This window comes from Lynx rufus, unplaced genomic scaffold (assembly GCF_022079265.1).
Source record: "Lynx rufus isolate CCGP_SWC_20201006 ecotype Redwood Valley unplaced genomic scaffold, mLynRuf1.p SCAF_2, whole genome shotgun sequence".
Classification (NCBI taxonomy): domain Eukaryota; kingdom Metazoa; phylum Chordata; class Mammalia; order Carnivora; family Felidae; genus Lynx; species Lynx rufus.
In genome coordinates this window covers 164,970,373-164,993,760 of record NW_025814834.1, presented here as the reverse complement: position 1 = coordinate 164,993,760, position 23,388 = coordinate 164,970,373, and the positions used below count along the sequence as shown (strand labels likewise).

Below are 23,388 nucleotides of genomic sequence, written 5' to 3'. Positions count from 1 at the left end.
CTGATAGTGCCATCAAAATATTTCTTGGAAATAGTTCTTTCTTTAAAATTTTCATCCAGGCTCCCTCTATACTTTGATGTACACATTGATTTTCTACTTCTGTTAGCTTTTCTTTTCTATTTTTCTTCCTTGTGAATTTCTAAGTTTAGTTTTAATTTGTTCAAATTTAGCCTTGAAGATAACTTCTTTTGTGTTGGTGATCCTTTCTAGGTGAATCAGCCTTGGTAATAATTTCGTCGTTACATTGACAGAGTTTTGTTCTACATTTTCAGCTAGTGTGTACGTTTACTAGAGGATCTGCAACTGTTATTCTTTTCAATTCAAAAGATTTCCCTGGAAGTAACTCATTTCAAAGTCATCAAAGCTATCAAAGTTACTAAGATAATTAAAACTTTTCTTCCAGGTGCCATGGATGGATAGATAGAATTCTGTAAAAGATATTGTTAGCAGATTATGTTCACCTGAACTGGTATATTCAAAATCAAATAGTCTATTTTGAGCAATAGCAGGTATTGGCTCTTCTATTTGTAATGATTTTCCTTGTTCTGGAAAGTCAGCTTCCTGAGGAGGAACTTGATATAAACACCTTAAGTCTTTGGAGTCGTCATTACTATTGGGATCCATTCCAAAGGGAGATACTCATTGGTCCTGAGCAGGTTTTCTTTGTTCCAAAATATGTTTTTCTTTCCAAGCAAATAGCTGACATTCAAGGTAGTAGCATTTTTTCTCAGCTGTAAGGTGATATCTTGGGCTTCTCTCACTTCGGATCTTTCATTTTCCAAATCTAAAACTTACATTCTATTGTAGTTCAGATAATCTTTAAACAATATAGAAATGTTGGTGATTATTTGATATAGCATAGCTACAGATGATTTTGAGTTTCTCACTCTCTGTTAAGTTATTATTCCTTTTTTCTCTCTTTACATCTTCAAGACTAACCTGAAAAGACTTTTTAAAGCACCTCTCTTTGGCCATCTTTTTTTAGCCACCACCTCTGCCACAGCCGTCCTCCTCACGTCCCAAGGTTCTTTGAGGCTGCTGGCATCCCCCTTACTCTCAAAGACTGTGACACCATCTTCTGTCTCATGCAGCTGTTGTGGCCACCTTTGGAATTCTCTGCTGCACCGCCCATTGGCTCACTGGATGTGGTCTTGTGACATGAAGGCACTGCCAGTCACTCAGGGAGAGTCCCTCTGTGCCACTGTCCCACCACATCTTAAAATAACTTAATAAAAAATATCATGACCAGTTACCTTGCCATATGCAGTTCCTAACTTAGTTTCTTTTCAGCTTCTTCAACAAATTCAGTAAATACTTGTTAGATGTTTTTAATATACTAGAAATTTTGCTGGGTGATGGAGTACAGAAGTGAACAAGACTTATAAGAACCCTGTCCTCAGAGGTGATATATTCTACCACGTGTTTTGCTTAAATAGCTTTAAGATAAGAACTGCTATTTTCTCTGAGTCACCATGTATGTCTTTAACTTTACATACTAGAAAAAGTAGAATTTATCAGAATACATGTTCATATAGTTTAAAACAACATGATATTTATGAAATTGGTATTTCTCCATAGAAAAAATTTCCAGATGAATGGGATATTTGATGATTAGCAGAGGCAGCATGAAAACATTAGGCTTTCTAGTTGTGATGAGAAATAACCAGTCTATAAAAGCAGACAAAGAAGAATGGAAGGAGACTGTGGATTTCACAGTTTGACCTTGCTTTGTTACAATTGTTAGAATATTGCTTCTATTCTCTATTTCAGTCATATAGCATTTTATTTTACCCTCTAATTATTCAAAGCTAAACCACTTATACATATTCATAAAGATGATTAGTTACATAGAACAATAATGGAAAATTATTCAATATGTTAATCTTTACATTATTCTAATCTTAGCTAAAGAAAAAAATTTACTGTATGAAATCAAAATATTGGATAAATTTATGAGCCTATCTTAATTTTTACATATATATATATATATAAATATATATATAATAGAAAAAAAACCCTAAAACTATAAGGAAGAAAGGAAAAAATCAACACTTATCCTATCACCCAGAAATAAACACTAATAACACTTAATCTTAAAAATATCTCACTGAGTACTATTAGTATGGATAAATAAATTGAGGCTTAGCTGTGTTAAGTGACTTATACAATGGGGCTTAGATAGTAAGTGGCATAGACATGATTTGAACCTGTCAACTTCGAAGCCCTGTTTCAAGCCAATGTGAATAATTGTTCTTATGTTATGGTTTCTAATGAGTGGTATGTGTGGGTATGTGTATTTTATTTAACCAACACTCCATTTTTGGATAGATTGTTACATTTTTTTATACATTGCTGCAGTAAACACTGGACATCTTGCCCACTGTTTTATTTATAAAAATGCCTAAAAATGAAAGATTTGTACAACTGACATTTTACAAACTACCTTTCACAATTATTTCCCACAATTTGTTCATATATACAGAAAAAGTAAAAAGAATATTAAAATGAACCCCAAAATATCCCATCAGCTAGCTTCAACAGTGATCACTTTTATGACTTTTGTTTCCTTTATACTGATGTTTATTTACTATAATTTATAAAGAAAATTCAGATAATGTATCACTTTATCCATAAGTATGTCAGAGTGTATCTCCAGCAGATAAGAACTAAACTTTAAAAAAAAAAAAGGAATTCAAGTTTATAATGATTTTCTGTTTCTTTCTTGCAATTTATGTGTTGAAGAAATAGCATCATTTTTCTTCAGCAAATTTCTATGCTATAGATTTGACTAATCTATTGTTATATTGTTTAGCCTGTTCATTTTCCCATCTTTTATTTTTTGTTTTCCCACCTTATCTCCTCCTATGAACTGGTGGTTAGATCTAAAAGCTTGAGGAGAAGCATCTGGATGGCTTAAGTCAGTTAAGTGCCGGACTTTGGCTCAGGTCACTATCCCAGGGACTGGTTCCTGGGTTGGAGCCCTGCATGGGGCTTTCTGCTCTCTGCTCTGCTCTGCTCGCAGCATGGAGCCTGCTTTGGATCCTCTATCCCCCTCTCTCTCCCCTTCCAAGCTCATGTGCCTATGTGAACTTTCTCAAAAATGAACATTTAAAAGCTTGAGGAGATTCAGGTTTAATTTTTTTTTTTTTTGCAAGAATACTTTATCGGTGGTACTGTGTATATATTAGGAAGTATACAATTTCAGGTTGCTGCATTTTTAGCGATGACAAGATTGTTCACTGGGTTCAGGGACATATCCTTTGGTCGATGTTCCTTCTTAACTTCCTTTCCCTTCCCTTTCTTCTTTATTAATTTTTTCCCAATCTGATAGCCTAAAATTAGTAACTCATTGTTTTTCATTTCTATGATTACTAGTGATAGCGAGTTTTTTTTTTCCACATACTTATTGATTGGCGTTTTGAACTGTCTTAATAGATTGTTTCTTGGTCTTTTGTTCATTGCACTATTTGCCATTGTGGAAAAATGAGCAAGTCTTTTGTTGTATTATAATGTAACCTGGCTAGAGACATGTTTAAATTTTTTTTATATAAAACATTTTTTAAGAGTGCTTTAAAAGTGTTTCTAATCTAATAGAAACCTTTCTTATATACTGCCTTAATTTATAACACATAGTAGGTAACCGATTATAAGACTTGTGAATTTGTTCAGTCTTCAAGACAAAAGTATTTCATAAATTTAAGGAAAACACAATTTTCTACACAGAACATTTTTTCAACTTTTTATTTTATTTATTTTTTTTAATGTTCATTCACTTTTGAGAGAGAGAGAGTGCGCGTGCGAGTGAGTGGGGAGGGGCACACAGAGAGGACACACAGAGAGAGCACACAGAGAGGGAGACACAGAATCCAAAGCAGGCTCCAGGCTCCGAGCTGTCAGAATGGAGCCCGATGTGGAACTGGAACTCACAAACTGCGAGATCATGACCTGAGCCAAAGTCAGAAATTTAACCAACTGAGCCACCCAGGTGCACCATACACAGAATAATTACTTTTAAATACAGTTTTCCATGGCAAACATTTTCAGATTCATATGGCAATAGTTCTTGAATGTTTACTAAATCTGACTATAGGAAAGATCTTTACTCTTATTTAATATACTTAGATAAGAAATCAACTTATGATGAAAATATATAAAATGAGTATAAATTTATGGAAAATGTACATATATATTTGCTAATTTTCTCCAACAAGTTAATGAATAACTTGGTGCTTTTAATCTGGAAACACTTATGTCAATAGCTTTTTAATGTTTTACTTCAAGTTTTTCATTAATAGTCTTGAAATTTGTGACCAATGATTGTACTTACAATTTTAGCAAAAGTGAAATTTAAGTCATTTAGCTCTTAATATGTTTTATTTTCACATCCTTTTCTATTTTTTAAAATATATTATTGATACTAAACCTTTGCTGCCTTAAGTACTGTGAATATTTTCCTAGATTGTCATTTGCCTTTCACCTTATTTACCTTCCTTTAGATGTATAGCAATTTTTAAAAACTTTTTAATGTTTATTTTTGAGAGAAAGAGAGACAGAGCACGTGTGGGGGGAAGAGCAGACAGAAAGGAGGACACAGAATCCAAAGCAGGCTCCAAGCTCTGAGCTGTCAGCACAGAGCCAGACGCAGGGCTCAAACCCACAAACCATGAGGTCATGACCTGAGCGGAAGTCAGATGCTTTACAAACTGAGCCACCCAGGTGCTCCATGTAGTAATTGTTAAATTATATGCGATAAAATATGACAGGAGAGTTTTTTTTTATTTCATAGTAGTTATATTGTTAATAAGTTGCTGCAAACACAGAATAAGTGAATATTAAATCATTGCTCCTAGTGGAAATACAAATTTAGGTTCCTGTGAGCCTCTGGTCAAGTTTTTATTAACCAATCTATATATAACTTTGTTTTATGTGTGTTCTCTTTAAAGGCACCTAATTGAATATACATTATTGATTCATTAACGTTGAATTCATGGCCAGAGTACTCTAACACATGTTTGAACAGAACTTATCTAATGTATTTTCTCTATAAGATGCATGACAGCCTTCTCATGCTTAGGAACACTGACAGCATTTCAGCAATTATGCTTGGGGAACATTTTAAAGAGAAAAATTTCCAACAAAAAATACAAAAATGCCAAAATGTGACCCTAAAGACCACAAAAAGGACACTTGTTTAAAATATGAGTGGTGGAGCAAGAAGGCAAAGCATTCCACCTCGGCTGGAAGTGTCTATATTGAGCTATTCCATTTTTTTCCCACCATGTATCCACCTGACCACAAATGGCCAAAAAATATGGCCATTTTTATGTTACAAAAAAAATTTATGTTACAAAAAAATTTTAAAACTTAAAAAAAATTTTAAAAATTTTGTGAAAAGGCAACTTGATAAATTCAGAATCTCCAAATATTGAGGATTGACCATATTTCCTTTCTGATTTTTAATTTGCTTTTTTAAGTCACCCACATTTTAATGATGTCTTTGAGTAATTCCTATTATGCTCTAATGTTGATGAATATATTTCATTAAAAGTAAATAATTGTATTTCAGCAAACTGTGACTTAAATAATATAAACCAGTGTTTTCTGCAATAAAATACTGTACTATAGATTCTTAAGAATTTAAAAATCTACATGACTACATCAGACCTTGATCTGAGAAGATTAAAAATCATCACTCATGCCTTTTTTCAATTAATAACACTTACATTGTATATAACTTTCTGTATTCTTTTATTGCAATTACTATTCTAACACCTCGAAAATATTTAAGTACATGTAAATTAAGTTTGTGAGACTTTTAAGAATTTGGTTATTGGTTGTTCTGCTATATGCTTTAATACAGAGTTTAATTACTAGAAAGTGGCCATAGCCTGGCTTGAAAATAAGCCCTTGTGAAATATACTTAATGAGAAGATTAGCTTTATTCTGAAACCCTTGTTACTTATGTAGAAGCTTCTTTTTGCCTTAAGTGCATACCCATAATGGTGAAGGGAACACATCAGGAATTTTAAAGTGTTGGTATGAGGAACTGTTTTCTTAAATTGGTTTGTGTATTTTATACCAAGTAATGTAATCTACCTGAAACGTTTCTAATGTAAAACTTAATTAAGTAAAATAAATATATGCACACACACATAGGCATTTTTACAACTCTGTATTTTTTTTTTAATTTTTTTTTTCAAAGTTTATTTATTTTTGGGACAGAGAGAGACAGAGCATGAACGGGGGAGGGGCAGAGAGAGAGGGAGACACAGAATCGGAAACAGGCTCCAGGCTCTGAGCCATCAGCCCAGAGCCCGACGCGGGGCTCGAACTCACGGACCGCGAGATCGTGACCTGGCTGAAGTCGGACGCTTAACCGACTGCGCCACCCAGGCGCCCCGACAACTCTGTATTAAACATATCATTATTTTTACCATACAAATGAGGAAATGGGCGAGGCTTGGGGGCTTAAAGAATTTACCCAAATCAACTAACTTGTCCAAGATTACATAGCAAGTAAATGCTAACACCAAGGCTCATCTTTTCACCCTGTGCACTGTCAGCTCTAGTTATATTAAACAAATCACGTTCTGTAATTTGGAACATTCTTTCTCACTTTTTGTCCTTTCCATATGCTGGTTCCTTTTCCTCAATCTTATCTTTCCCCACCATCTTCACTTAATGAACTTTGACTCATCCTTCAGTTTTCCTTCCCTGGTCTTTCAGTTTTCAGTGCAGGCCCTACCTTCCAGTCTGTGGGAGGTGTCTCTCAAGTAGAGGCAGGAAACGCTCAACACATTTCTGTTGATATTGACTACATTGTATTATGTTTGCTGCTTTTCTTACTTGTATGTGCAATCAGGGAATCTGTCTTGTTCACTGTTGTATTCTCAGTCCCTAGCATACTGACTAGCATATAGTGAGCCCATTTGATTTGAATTTTTTGCTGCATAAATAAAGGTATATTTACAAATGTTGAACAAAGCATCCTGTTTCTAGATTCAGCAAATGTAAGCATTTTGTAACTTTTGAGATGGTTAATTTCCTGATGCTATTATAATTGACTTATGAGAGAAAGCTAGAGAAGAGGAATTATCCTGGAAAGGTGTTTTTGTAGTGTCATTAAGTTATACTTGCAGTTAAATGACAGAGTATAAACATAAATGTGTGTGTGTGTGTGTGTGTGTGTATATATTCATATATATATATACATATATATAAATATATATATGTATATATATATTCCAAGGTGTATATATAATTCCAAGAGGAAAGGATAATAAAAAATAATTATGGCTTTTCATTAAAAGCCTGGACAACAGGGGTGCCTGGGTGGCTTAGTCATTAAGCTTCTGACTTCGGCTCAGGTCATGAACTTGTGGTTTGTGATTTCAAGCCCCTTATAGGGCTCTGTACTGATAGTTCAGAGTCTGGAGGCTGCTTTGGATTCTGTATCTCCCTCTCTCTCTGTTCCTCCCCCACTTGCACTCTGTCTGTCTCTCTCTCAAAAATAAATAAAGATTAAAACAAAAAAATATTTAAAAAGGCCTGGAAAACAGTAAAAACCAATGTATAAAAATACTTACCTGACATACGATTGTAAGAACACAATATTATCATTCATAACGCATTAGCAATTAGAAAACATTCAGCTCATCACATATACAATCGCTCTTTTCTTGACAAACCAGTTCATTTTTTATTTCATATTAATTAAGATATATCCATGAATATGTCATATTTATACACGAACTCTTTATTGTAAAATTTTATTGGTTTACTTACATTTGTATTTGTGGGGTGCCTGGTGGCTCAGTCAGTTAAGCTTCCAGCTTCGGCTCAGGTCATGCTCTCATGGTTTGTGGGTTCGAGCCCCACATCAGGCTCTGTGCTGGAACCTGCTTAAGATTCCGTGTCTCCCTCTTTCGCTGCCCCTTCCCCACTCACACTCTGTCTCTCTCTTTCTCAAAAGTAAATAAACATTTAAAAAATTAAAAGAGTGGGGCGCCTGGGTGGCTCAGTTGGTTAAGCGACCGACTTTGGCCCAGGTCACGATCTCGCTGTTTGTGAGTTTGAGCCCCGCGTCGGGCTCTGTGCTGACAGCTCAGAGCCTGGAGCCTACTTTGGATTCTATGTCGCCCCCTCTCTCTACCCCTCCCCTGCTCATGCTCTGTGTCTCTCTTTCTGTCAATAATAAATAAATGTTAGGAAAAAATTAAAAAAATAAAGATAATAAAAAATTAAAAGAGTATATGTTAATCATTTTTGTGCTTGAAGGAGCACATGAGAGGCACACCAACATGAAATGACTGTAACAGACACAGATCTTCTTCTCAGAAACTTGTTAAGACAGACACCCAAGAGCATAATAATAAACTGTTCATTATAACAAACAATTTCCAAGCCCAATTCCATTGTCAACATATTTCAAACAATATTAAATACAATTGGAATACAACCCTGGAGTATGTGATAACTGTGTGTCACTCTTTTCTGTGCCACTAAAACTGAATGCAAACCAGCTAGGGAATGTGTTTGTTTTTACCTATCAGTGCTGTAGGCAGATAAAACTCATTTGTCCTGGCCTCTGTGGCATGTTGATATCACTGACCAAACACCAATTTGGGCTGTGTTCTTTTGTGCAGGAAGGAACAGGAGCAATTTAAATCACCCTTAGGCAACTTTCATTGTCTTCATTCATGTTCCCTTTCTTGGCACTGATTACTTATCTTGGCTCTCCTATTAACTTCTGTGTGACTTGAGGGATACAGAAATTTAACAATTTGTGCGATCTATCTCATTTGTAAAATGCAACTAATCTACTTACTGTGGAAATGAACAGAATTCCTAATAATACCAGGCAACTCTAATTACTAGAATTACTAGAAACAATTTGCCACAAATTTGGAGACTACATATAGGCTGTATAAAATGTCTCTCAGTGTAACATAGAAGTATCTCCACAATGTACCCCACTGGGTAGGATAAGAACTAACTTAGATACACTCTATTTGTGTCTTTGCAGGAGCCTAGGGTAGTTTTCTCCCACTTTTCCTTATTTTTAGCCAAATATTTGGCATCAGATATCCAGATTAAATATAAATATGCTGGGCTATAGATCCATGTAATTACTCTTCCCGCTCTAAAATCATCTGTTAGATTTTATCAACATTTTAATCCCTTTTGTAAAGAATTTATGAGCACTTTTGCAAGAAACATTCTTATTTCCCCTCTCTCTCGCCACTTGAGTTTACCGAGGCTAAAAATATAATTTCTCCTTTCCCCAGCCTCCCTTGCAGCTAGGGTTAGCCTTGTAATAATAGTTCTTGTCAGTGAAACAGCAGATTACTGGGGGAGGTTCTTGAAATGGTAAAAGAAGCAGAGGCTACTGATACTGTTCCTTCTCCCTTCTTATCACATTGAAAGAAATCTGCAGTAGCCATCTTGAAAAAAAGACAAAATTATAAGAGAGAACAAGGAGTTGACTTTGTTGAGCTATGAAATCTATACCACCAGATTCCTACTTTCAAAATTCTAACCATGTGAAGAAAAATAAGCCTTTATTTATTTAAATCACTCTTAAGTGGATTTGTTGTAAGCTAAACACATTCCTGAAATGAGAAAAGAGTATAAATGTACATGCAATACTATATATATGCATATATATGTTAATGAAGCAAGCAATTTAAGAAGGGGGGTGCAAAGATATTTAATTTATGAAATTTTGGTTCATGTTGCGATGAGGTTAATGAAAATCACTATTTTAGCAGAAATAGTATAATTATAAAGATTTAAAAAACTTATACTGTTATAACCACATACTGCATTGAGAATATCCCCACTGATCAAGCAGCAATCACTTCCTAACATCTTAAGGCATCCCCCTTCACACATTCACCACAAAAAAGGTAAGAATTTTAACTCTCTTGGGGCTGGTCAGAGGGTAAGTCTTAATCACTGATTATGTATTGCCAAGATTCCTATTAATGAAACTATCAATTTACTGTAATTTAAAAGACAAGGCAAAATTGAAATGTGATTATCAAAAGAATTCAATAAATATTTCTCAAGTGTCATCTGTGAAAGCAGTACTGTGCTAGCATTGCAACGTTTAACAAAAAAGCATGATTCTTAATATCTGCTGTTAAGAAGCTTGCAGAAAGTATTGAATGTATTTAAAATAACCTTTAATGTAATCATGGTGCAATAAATAAAATTTAATGTCAATTTCAGCTACCTAGAAAGTGGATTTTTATTAGTAAAATCCAGTAAAATTTTTATTTGCAAGAGAATTAAATTAATAAAAGTATTAATTTTTTATTAGTAAGAAAATCCTTTTTGTTATTGTAAAAAAGTATGCCTACCTTTTGTACTCACATTCTAAAATAATTAATAGGTCAATTATTCTCTGTTAAAATAAATTCTTTAGTAGTACTAATACCACATATAAATCCAGAGTACCCCCTCATAGGCAAGTTTTTAATAACATAAAAATACTCTATACTGTACTAAAGCCTTAAAGTCCTGTGTGTTTGATTCCTCAATTAGCTTACCAATCTTTTATTTAGAGTTATCATTATTATGATTTAGACAATTCAATGGGAAATTTCCAAAGGCTTGATGACTTAATACATTCATGGGCTTTATGATAAGGAAAAATAATAATCTAAAGCCTAGAAAGACCAACCGAGAATAAATTTCACTTAACATATTTCACATTGCTAATGAATAACGAAGGTCAGTCTGGCTTCAACCTTAAAGATATGTTGTCAAAAATGTTAGCCTTAGCAGGTTTTCAGAGAAATGAGATGACCTGTATTTCAAAGTGAAAGGGACACATTTAGACTAGGCAAAGGATAGGCTAGAGTGGGAGCAATAAGACCGATTGAAGCATTGTTGTCTAATGAACTACTTAATACTCAATGAAACGTCCGTGTTCAGAATGTACTGCAGGAAAGTGAGAGGAACATGTGTTCCTGAACTTAACTTTAAACCACTAGAATATTTAAATGTTGGACATCAAAGTTATTCATTGTTCTTTGAGAAGAATTTAATTTCCATATTGTATTTGCATTTTTAATCCTCCATCTATTTCAAGCTACATGACAAAGAAATTCAATTTCTAATCAGTAACACAACCAGCAAATTGTCTGGTGGCAAGTTTCATTGTTAGCACTCCTTTTTTTAAATACATTTTACTCACAGCTGTGATATTTGAATGGATGTCCTCATTACATTGGAATATGGGTGGGAGCAGCTAGAGATTAGAGTTCCACTCCAGGAAGGAGTAGGATGGCATCTAACATAAAAGCAAGAGGCTATAAGTCAAATGCAAATAAGTCAGCAAAAGCCAGCGTATTGTTTTTATGATGGAAAGGGATCACATCTGATTTGCTTACCATTGTATCACCAGTACCTACATCAATGCCTGGCACATGGTAGGTTCCCAATTGATAGTTATTGACTCTCCAGTTTAAAAAAAAAAACAAGGTCAGAAATATCTTGAGAGTATGATTTATAAGAAGAACACTTAGCAACAAGGATAGGATGTGGTGCAAAAATCTTTGTAAGGTGAAAGATGCGTTATATGCTTATAGTAAAAAAATCAGAAATACTCTGAGAGCTGGTGGGGCTTAAGTCAACAAATGGAAGAAATTATTTTGTCTGAAGAACTCAACAGCTCAGCGTTTATAGTCAGGGTAGCTGACTGCTATAAAAAAAACACAACAAAACAAAACAAAAAACAAAAAAACCTCCCCAAATGTCAGCAGATAATTATAATAAAAGCTTTATCTCATATTCTTTTGAATGTCCAATGCAGTCCAATAGACTGCAATAGAATGTCCAATAGAGTGCATAATGTGCACTCTATACAAGCAGTCATCCAAAGATCCAGGGTCCCTCTATTTGTTTTTACAAGTATTTCCTCTAAATCTTTAGATTTTTGTCCATCAGCCAATAGATGAAGAAAGACAAAGAGGTATTTATGTACTCAGAAATTGGTACACATCACTTCCATTCACATTCCATTGTTTGAAAATAAGTCACAAGGCCACGCTTAAAGGGTATGGAAAATGTACTCTCACTTTGCTCAGGAACAAGGGGAGAACATGTAAATTGGTCAGCACTAGTGGTGTCTGTCATAGTCCTCTTTTCTGAACATCACTGTTTAACTCTTTTCCCATGCATAGAATATAGTCCTTTCTCCTCCAGAGAGACAAACCAAAATCACATTTAGTCACTGGATCCAGGTCAAAGCACAAGGACAGTACTTGGGTGATAAGCAATCTTTGTAGGATCTCGATGTTGTTCCTTGTGGGCCAGTAGCCTAAGAACTGAAAGGAAGAGTAATCCACATTCTCATATGTAATAATATGCAGTGACTGAGCTTAATAAAAATAACACAGTAGAAAATTGTTTGTAGAGAAAGAGCAGAAGACACTCATCCATAAAAATTATGAAGTATGACTAGACAGGATGTGAAGACCCCCACTGTAGTGCAATTGAGAGGGATATTCCTTAATTAGACTTCAGTTCTGCTAAGAACACATTGATCCATTTTTTCCTAAGACCCCTGGCTCCAGACTCTGGCAAGTTTTTCCTCTTCCATTAGCTTCCATTGCCAGATGTGGTGTGAGCACTGGGTGTATACCTACCTTGGTTGCTGCCCCATATTCACAGCTTATCGCTGGCAAATGCAAGTATTGGGGCCAAAGAGCTATTTTAAATATCAAATAATGTCAGGCTCCTGGTTTCTTTAGCCATAAAATTTCCTTGAAAACTTACTGGGCTTTGATCTATTTGATTCTAGTTAATTCTGTCAGTAGCTATATCCAAAGTTCTTTCTTGTACATGCCAGTCTCTCTCCATTGGATGGTGGCTACTTTAGGCCATCAGACATGGATGGAGAGGTTGTATCCTGAATCTGATCTTTGCCATAAAGGCTAACACTTAGGCCTTTGAATCCCAGAGATCCCAGAGACAAATTATTTCCTATTGCTTGAAGCCTAGAAGTAGTTGTCTTCAGAATTCCTTCAAGCCCTCAAATTTGTGGGCTTTCTCTTAACTATCACTTCTGCTAACAACCCTGCCCATTTTTGCTTAAGCTCATCTCTTTCTCTCAAGATTCTGCTGAAAACAACAATAGCATCCACCACTTAGACATGTGGATTCTTTCTCATTACTTTCCTTAGAGCTATAGGCTCTGTGAACATGTGCCTGATTTCCAAACTCTTGATAGTTTTACCAAATGTTTGAAAAACAGAATAGGGCTTTCCAGCCTTGAAACTTCTGATTCCTTGCCATCTATGGCCCACATGCCTGCATTAGCTTAATGCCCTCTATCTCAGTTTTTGTTATGGTAGCACCCAACTTCAAAGTACCAATTTCTATATTCAGAGAAGCTCACTGCTGCAATCTCAACATTGAGTGACTTAAGCAATAAAAGTTTATTTCTTACTCATGTCACAGTTCAATGTAGCTCTATGTTGAGTGGAGGGGACGGCATGTTGACACGCTCTACTTTAGTGCCTCAGCAATCCCTGCCCCAGTTATCTGTGACCCTGTGACTCCTAGACAAACAGTTCTCAAATTATGGTCCATGGACCTTTGTAGGGAGGTGGTGTCCTATAAGGCCAAACTTTTTCTTTTTCTTTTTTAGTAACTTGTGGACATTATATGACTTTTTCAGTATGTTGACATTTGTACTGATGTAAAAAAAAAAAAAAACAACAATGGTAACACTGCTGGTGCCTTTTCACCAATCAAAGCAGTGGCATCAAAATGTAATAGTAGCTCCTGTCTTCTTCACTGCGACTCACTTGCAGTCAAAATGTAATCAGTTTCTTAAGAATGTCCTTGATGAAGGAAGAATAATTATCTTAATAAATCTTGATGTTTGAGTGCAAATCTTTTTTGTTATGTTTATTTATTTATTTATTTCTGAGAGAGACAGAGACAGTGTGAGCTGGGGAGGGGCAAAGGAAGAGGGAGAGAGAATCCCAAGCAGGCTCTGCACCACCAGCTGAGAGCTGGTACATGGGGCTTGAAGTCCCGAATCATGAGACCATGACCTGAGCTGAAACCAAGAGTCAGACACTTAACCCACTGAGCCACCCAGGCACCTATGTGCAAATCTTTTGTATTCTGCATGAAGAAATGTTTGTATGCATAAAACAACTTACGTTGAACACCAGATTGTCTCAAGAAAAAGCCCTTTTTCTATTGTTTTTTCTATTATTTGAGTTTCAAGCTAAACTTGTCTTTTTTTCTGGAATACTATTTCTGGTTGAAAGAACAGACAAGTCAGACTTTGGTATTTTGTGGAAATATCCTCAAAAATTAACAAAGTGAGTCAACTATTTCAAGAACAACAATTGTCAGGGTTTGTGACAAATGGTAAAATTCAAGGTTTCAAGTAAAAATCAGAATTTTAGAATTTTAGAATATAGAATTTAAAAATTTAGAAATTTGTGCTGCTATGAGCTTAAAGGCTTCTCCAATGTTTAAGACTTTTCTGATGAGATTGGTGGTAATATTGATATTGTATAATGATATGTGTCAACATTTGGAAGATAATTTGGAAGAAATTGATCAACTTGGTGATCAATTATTTTCCAAAGGACCACTGCTTAGTGAAAAATCATGTACTGGTTAGCTGTCCATTCAGAGTGCAACATAGAACCATGGATTTTAATGTAACAGAATATTAAATGTTTGCTGGTATAGTTTCAGATTCTGTATTTTTTTAAAGTTTATTTATTTCAATAGAGAGATCCTGTGCATGTGCAAATGGGGGAGGGGAAGAAAGAGGGAGAGAGAGAATCCCAAGCAGGCTCCACGCCAGCAGCACAGAATCCAGTGCAAAACTCAATCCCACAAACTGTTACATCATAACCTGAGCCAAAATCAAGAGTTGGATACTTAATCTACTGAGCCACCCAGGTGCCCCCAGATTCTGTATTGTAATGAGGTTTAAGAAACCAGGAGCTTTTGTGAAGTATCCAAAATCATCTTAACATACTTGCCTTTTCCAACTATTTGTCTATGTGAGGGTATTTTTTTTTTCATATACAGAATTAGACATGAAAATCTAGTTATATTAAGCCAGCATTAAATAAATTTGCATATTGCAAATAATGTCACTCTCCTCAATATTTTTTGTGTTTGAAATTATAGTTATTTTTAATGTGCCTACAAGTAGAAAGTTCTTGACAATATTCCTCCCCTTACAAGGAGTGTTCTCATCTTTCTCTATTCATTTCTACTTGGTATTTGTTTGTTTTGTAAATATGTGTCCTCTTTTCTGTAATTATCATTTATCAAGGCCACACTATGAATTGATCTTGACAAGGTGCTTTACTTTTACATTTAAAGTAATACTCAAAAGAATTTCATGAGGAAGGATAGCCCCATTTTGCAGAAGAGAAAATCTAGGTGCAAAATGGTAAGGTAACTTAGCCAACCTCCTCTGGGACCAGATTTCAAACTAGATTTATCCAACTGCATTGTCTCTGTTCTTTTCACTTTCTTATATTCCATTATGGAAAAATGACTGTCCCAAATCAAAGCCTGGCCATTTAATTTTCTATTAAATTATATTAGTATTAATAGATTTTCTACTCTAACTCACATTGTCTGGAACCTTAGGATTTTAGGAAATCTTTAGAAATTATTTCAGAACATGTTCTTATGTCACATACAAGAGATTTCCTCTCACTAGAAAACACCCTGGCTGAAATACCTTTGTCATTTAATAATTACCCTCAATCTCTTTACTAGAATATGGCATTTATTTTTCTACTCTTGAAATGTTAGCTTGCAAATTGCCTTGTCAGGTTCTATCATTTTTATTTGTAAAGATATGTTAGTACCAGACTTTCTAACTAGTTTAGTAGCAGCCACTCTGGCAAGTTCAATCTCTGGAATAAATATGCAATAAATATGCTCTAAAACTGTTGCAATAAATATGCTACATAATTCACCTGCTTTTCCTCATTTTTTTCTATTTTTCTCTGTCCAGCTCTTACTACTCATTACTGACTGGTGGAACCACTCCCATGTTTAAAACATTCAGTGCCCCTCAAATGTCTACTGAATTAAGTATAAATTCCAACTTGGAATGTATTCAAAGCCTCTGCCCATGCCTTGGCACTTCTTCCCTTACTGCCATGGACTTTCTGTAAGCCTTTATTGGACTGGACCACTCTTTTTCTAACTTGTGTTGTACTCTCTCAGCCCTTTACCTGCCTATGCCTTTTTTTCCACTAAAAAAAAAAAAAAAAAAAAAAAAAAAAACAAAAAAACAAGGAAGTCCTCTCCATCCTATTCAGACCTAATTAAATCCTTTTGATTTTTCAACACTTCTCTGAATTCTGACCTTTACACAAAGCTTTACCAGATTATTATATATAATACTTCTCTGAACTCCCAGTTTCATTTGTATCTTTCTTAGAGCCACTATTATGTTTTATTTTACCTTATCTGTTTGTGTACTTGGCTTACTCTGAAATTAGACTCATAACTTCCTTGAACAAAGAAATCCAGCCTTACTCATCTTCTATCTTAATAATGCCTTATGTATAACAGTTGTTCATTTTGTGTAACTGGAGGTAAATATGCTTTTTATCCTTCTAAGTTTACTAATTAATATAAGCAGAAAATTCTGTGAAAATGAACATCACATAGAAAGTAGATGATTTTTTAAATTGTTATTTTCTTGGCACTGGTTTTTGGATGGAAACTTTCTTATCCATGTGTGGATTACTCTTTCACTGTAGTTATTCATCAAATGACGTTTATCCACATATGGCTTTTCGTTAGTTCAGGACCATTTTCTACATGCTAATCTAGTCAAAAAGGTCAAGAAAAGATGAAATCTATTTTTCATCTTATAACTTGAAGATAATTCATTATTTTGTTTGGACTTAGCATCTCTGATATGGACTATAGGACAACCCATGATTCTTCTATAACTGGAAGAAGAGATTATGGACTTTATTATACATTAATACCAAAGGTGTATAACTCCTAGGAAATACTGGCTCTCACTGAAACCCAAGACCTTGGGTAATGTTCAGAATGAAGAGAATCTGGAACACTGTACAGAAACTCACCTTGAAGTGGTGGTAAAATGAGCTATATAATGGATTTTGAAGAGGCTCAGTGCCTCAGGGAAAATAACAGTATTCTCATCTTATATGTTGCTTTTCCAAGTATAAGAAAGCTCTTTGCAATAATTCCTGATAAATCAGAGACCAAACTATATTCAGTTTAGCAAGTGAAAGCTAAAGATACTAAACATGCTCAAGTATTGGAAGCTTACAACTCTATTAGAGGTGATTGCTCTAAATAGATGATGGGCTCAAGACTGGCCTCAGGTCCTTCTCGAGGCTACATCTTGAGTAGTTCTTGGTTCCTGGTCTGCCTGCTCAGGGTGGAAACAATTTGTCTGCCATCCCTGAGATTGCTCAGAAAATCTCTATAAATCACAGTTCAGGTTTTCTGCCCCTTGGAATTTTGAGAAAGGAAAAACTGTGGGACAGGTGCACACATTTCTTTTGAGTATTAGACACCTTATAGTCAAATGGCTTGGTAATAAGATGTATGTATATTCAACTTCAGTAGCTAATGCCAAAGAGTTTCTCAAAATTGTTGAACTATTTGCAGCCATTCCAGCAGAGAATTCCTGTTGTTATTCATTGGCCCCTATGCACAGTACTGTCAGTCATTTTTAATTTTAGCCATTCCAGTGGACATGTAATAGAATCTCACTGTGATTTAAATTAACATTTTCCCAATGACTAATGATGTTGAGCACCTTTTTATATGCTTATTAACCATTTGGAGATGTTTATTTATGAAGTACCTATTCAAGACTCATGTACTTTTTTATCGGTCACCCTTTTCTTATTTATTATTTCTTTAAACATTCTGTATAAATGTTTTGTATTGATTATATGTGATTTAAATATCTTCTCCCACCCCGTGGTTTGTTTTTTCTGTTTATCTTTTAATAAAAGAGAGTTTTAAAATTTTTAATATCTAATGTATCAGACTTTTTTGGGTAGGATATGTTTTTGTGTTCTCCTTAAGAAACATGTGGTTGCCAGAGTCATGAAGATATTCTTTTCTTTTTTTTTATGTTTACTTTTGAGACAGAGAGAGAATGAGACAGAATGAGAGGGGGGAGGGGCAGAGAGAGAGGGAGACACAGGATCTGAAGCAGGCTTCAGGCTCTGAGCTGTCAGCACAGAGCCTGACGTGGGGCTCGAATTTAAGGACCATGAGATCATGACCTCAGTCGAAGTCAAATGCTCAACCGCCTGAGCCACCCAGTTACATAGAAGATATTCTCTTATATTACAGTCTATAAGTTTTATCTCTGCTTTTTATATTTTGATCTATGTTCATTTAGATTTAATTTTATATGTGGTATAAAGTAATAATCAAGTTTTATTTAATTTTCCTATCATGGCTACCTAGTTCATCTAGCAGTTATTACTATTCAAATGGCCACATATGCATCATTTGTTCCTAGACTCTATTCTTTTCCAGTGACCTATTTCTCTATCCTTAAGTCATTACCACATATTTTAATTACTGTGGCTTTATAATTATACTAATTGTGAGAATAGCCCTCCCTCCTTGTTCTTCTATACTGGCTTGGTTATGTGCTTTATATAGTTGACTATAATTTCCTATACTTGTGTAGATTCCTATTTCTATTACATGATACTAAACTATACTAGGTCCATTTTCATATTCATTTTAGAAACAATTTGCCAAATCCTTTAAAAAAACAACTTGTGATTTTTATTAGGAATTATTAAGTCTGTAAATAAATCTAGGAAGAATTGACATCTTAATAATGTTGTATCTTCCAATCTGTATATCCTCTAGCTCTATAGATCTGCTTTACTTTCCCCCCAATAATGTGCCATGGTATTTTGTAAGATATTATATGCATAATTCATTCTACTCTTATGTATTTGTATGCTATTATGAATGGTACTTTTTAAAAAAATTTATTGAAAATTTTATTGAAATAATTGACATTTGCATATAATTAAGGTATACAATGTGATGGTTTTGTAAGCATATACAACATAAGAATAGCGAAGAATTTCTTTAATTAAAGTATCTATAAAAACTTTTATCAGTTACCATACTTAATGATGGAATATTGAAAGTTTATTCTGGCTGAAAATAAGACAAAGGTACTCACTGTTACTATTTATATTTTATGTTGTATTTATATTGTCATAAGGTAGGAAAAAAATTCTGATATGTGGAAATAAAGATTATTAATTTATATCCAGCAACTTTAATAAACTCTCATGTTAATTAAAATAATTTATGTTCAGATTTTGGGGGATTTGTATCATCTACATTTGTACTATCTTTCATAATTATTATAAATTGTGCTTTTTTTTCTAAATTATGAGCATAATTTTTTTCATAATAGCCTTCAGTTTTTAATGTTATAGAACCTCTAGTGATGAATTCACTTTCTTTTTGGTATTATATATGCTTTATCTATTTTTTTCTGAATCAGACTCAGTTATGAGCTTTATTATTTTGTCAGTCTTTTCAAAGAACCACCTTTCAACATTGTTAATTTTCTCATCTGTGTGTTTATTTGATATTTTAATAATTCCTTCTATTCCCTTTAATATTTCCAAACTTCTATACTTTGAGAAGTTTAATATTTTACTTTTTCTAATTTCTGTAAATGGATGCTTGATTATTGGTTTCAGTCTTTGTTTTTAATTAACACACTAGTCTATGGCTATAAATTCTTTTCAGTTTTGGCTATAAACAAGTTTAGATATAAACAAGTATATCTATAATTTTTCACAAGTTTGGCATGTAGAATTTTTATTATCATTCTTTTTAAAATATTTTTTAATTTTCACTTTGATTTCTTCGTTGATCCATTATTTGTTTGTTTGTTTGTTTTAGAACACTTATTCTGGATTTCCAAACATCTGGAATTTTTTTTTAACCATATGATTTCATTTATATTGGAATTAAAAAAAAAAATACAAACCAACAAACAGACTCTTAGAGAACAAACTGCTGGTTGCCAAAGGACAGGTAGATGGGAGGGATAGGTTAAACAGATACAAGGATTAAGAGGTATAAACTTCCAGTTATAAAATAAATGAATGGCAAAGATGAAAACTATAGCATAGGTAATATAGTCACTAATATTGTAATAACATTGTATGGTGACAGATGGTGACTATACTTATTGTGGTGAGTGTTGCCTGGTACAGAGAGAAAAAAAAATATTCAGAAAGGAAATAGAGGTTTTTAATTTTAATGAAGTCCAGACTACCAATTATTTCTTTCATGCATCATGTCTTTAGTCATGCACCTAAAAAGTCATCATCAAATCCAAGGTCATCTAGGTTTTATTCTATATTATTTTCTAGGAGTTTTATAGTTCTGCAATTGACATGTAGGTGTGTGAGCCACAATGTATAAGTTCTATACAAGGAAAATTAAATAAATGAAGATATATTCCATGTTTATTGGCTACAGTAATCAAGACAATGTGCTATTGGTGAAAGAATACACAAATACTGTGGTTTAATATAATGTCAATAAAATCTTGCCAAGTTATTTTGTGGATATTGACAAATTGATTCTAAAGTATAAAATAGCCAACACAATTTTGAAGGAGCCACAGAATGGAAGAAATCCGTAAAAGATGTATCTGATAAAAGACTTTATAAAAAACACAAATGGGCAAAAGACCTGAGAAAGACACCTAATCAAAAAAGCATATAAAAGATTCTCAATACCATATATCACTAGGAAATTGCAAATTAAAACAACAATAAGATACCACTATATATCTACTAGAAAGGCAAAAATCTAAAACACTGATAGTACCAAATATTGGTGAAATTGTGGAGCAACAGGAACTATCCTTTGTTGCTAGTAGGGATGCAACATGTTATAGCTGCTGTGGAAAACAGTGTATTCACACAAACTTGCATACAGATGTTTATGAAAGCCTTATTCATAATTGCCACAACTTGGAAGCAACCAAGATGTCCTTCAGTAGATGAATGGATAAGCTGTGGTGCACCCAGACAAAGCAATAGTATTCAAAGCTAAGAGTGAGCTATCAAGCTGTGAATAGATGTGGAGAAAACTTAAATGAATATTGCTGAATAAAAGAAACCAATCTGAAAAGGCTACATACTGTAGGAGTCCAGCTGTATGACATTCTGAAAAAGGCAAAATTGTGGTAACAGTGAAAAGATCAGTGATTGCCAGACTTTAGGGAGCGCAGGAAAGGATTAATAAGCAGAGGACAGAGGATTTTTAGAGCAGTGAAACTATTCTGTGTGATACTATAATGGTGGATACATACATGTGTTATACATTTGTGTTTTACAGTTATGTAATAACACACAATGCCTACATAATATTATGTATATTATCTGTTGATCAAAACGCATTGGTTGTAAGATTGCAAGAGTGAATCTTAATGTATATTAGGGACTTTGGGTGAAAAAGATCACAACGTATCAAGGTACGTTCATCAGTTGTAACAAATGTTCCATTCTGGTGTCTTTGTGGATAGTAGGGAAGACTGTGGGTGAGAGTAGGGCAGTGAGTGTCTGGGACTCTGCACTTTCTGCTCAGTTTTGCTCTAAACCTAAAACTTCTCTAAAAAATAAAATCTATTTAAATAAAAATCTATTGTTTTTTTTTCTCAAAAAGTCATTATGATAACCGCTTTGAAAGCATTTTTAGTTGCATAAGAATTTTGATAAACTTCAAATAAAACTGTACATTAAAAGATTGATTGATTGCTCCTTCAAGGAGCATGTTGTTCATACCTCGGATGTTATCAGCTAGAAATGCCAACTCTTTGTAACCTTACTTAGGTCTCTTATTCTCTGTAACCTGCCTTCTCTAAACTCAATCATCCTATCACCATTCTTCAAATGCTTTGAGATTCCATTACCATGACAACTCTACACTTTTTATCGATTCTGTTTCATCTCAGTTTTGACCTAGTTTTGACTCCTTACTACATCACTTTAACCACTGTCTTTACAATGTTCCTTCAATTCCTTTCTCTTTGTCCTTCTTAGTCAGTGACAAGTTTTCTCTCTGCTTTTACTTAATTATTGACAAAAGTAAATAACCCCAAGGATAGGTGCCATTAGAATTAATATTTCTATATTTTATTATTATGCTCTTGTCCTCAATATATATACATTGGCTCTTTATTATCTTTTTTACTTCCCCTAAATATAACTTGACTATATCTCCTCCAACTTGCAGAAACTAAACTACTTTTAAATTGGAGAGAATATAGACATCGTCAGATGTGAAACTTTTCAATCTCTTGTCACTAAATCCACAATCACACTGGCGTATGTACCTATTCTCTTCTGTCCCCTCCTACAGTTCTTATAAAGTGAATCTTCTGCTCGTGCTTAGGATTACATTATCTTCTACTTCCATCCATCCATTACCTATGTAATGTCTTTGCATTTTAACATCTCTCTTGTTCTTTTCCTTCCTCATTTAAACTTCCACAAGTATCTTTAATTAAAAACAAACAAATTATCCTCCACTACTTTGGTTTGTGTCCACTCTATCTACCATCTATTTCTGTCCTGTTTATAACAAAACTTGTTGAGAGGGCAGTCTAGTTTCACACTGAGGACTATTTTCAATATTGAGCTATTCAGACAATAGTGAAATTAGCAGATATTTGTGTAGAGTGGAGGTACAGGATTGTAACTGATGGGCTATGGGATTTTAGTGTTTAAAGACTCGATAGTTGCTGCCAAATTGACTCACAAAAATATCCGTAACAATTACCAACACATCAGCAGTTCCATTTACCTATACTTGCCACCATTACTTTCTTACTAATAACTAATTTTGGTTAATCTAAAAGTTGAATGTTATATTTAATTGCTTTAATTTTTTTAATGATATTGGTACTTTCTCAAATATTCATTGGCTGTTTCTTTTTCTATTAGTTGTGTTTACCCATTAGCCTTTTATCTTTATGTTTCTAGGATGTATTAGTAATGTATGAATATGTATTACAAGTATTTTCCCATTTGCCACCACCTACCCCTAAAACTTTAAGCTCTACTTTTGTATATTATTACACTCTGGCTTGCTGCTTGATAAAGAAATGCAACCCAATGATCAGCAGCCTTCTCTCAGTGTGTCCACAATCTATTTTCAACTCTGTACCTAGCCACTGTGTTCATCTTAATCTTAAATCTGATCATGTCTATCTCCTACTTAGGTCACTCCAAAGACTCCCTGTTGACCTAAGGTTAAAATCTAAAACCCTTATCATGGCTTACAAGACTTTTTGATTGACCCTTATTTCCT

General features: G+C 34.1%; 1 pseudogene; it reads right to left on the bottom strand.

Annotated features, from left to right (window-relative positions):
- Nucleotides 1-315: 315 nt before the first annotated feature.
- On the bottom strand, nt 316-975 carry LOC124514334 (shugoshin 1-like; annotated as a pseudogene).
- Between the last annotated feature and the right edge of the window lie 22,413 nt (nt 976-23,388).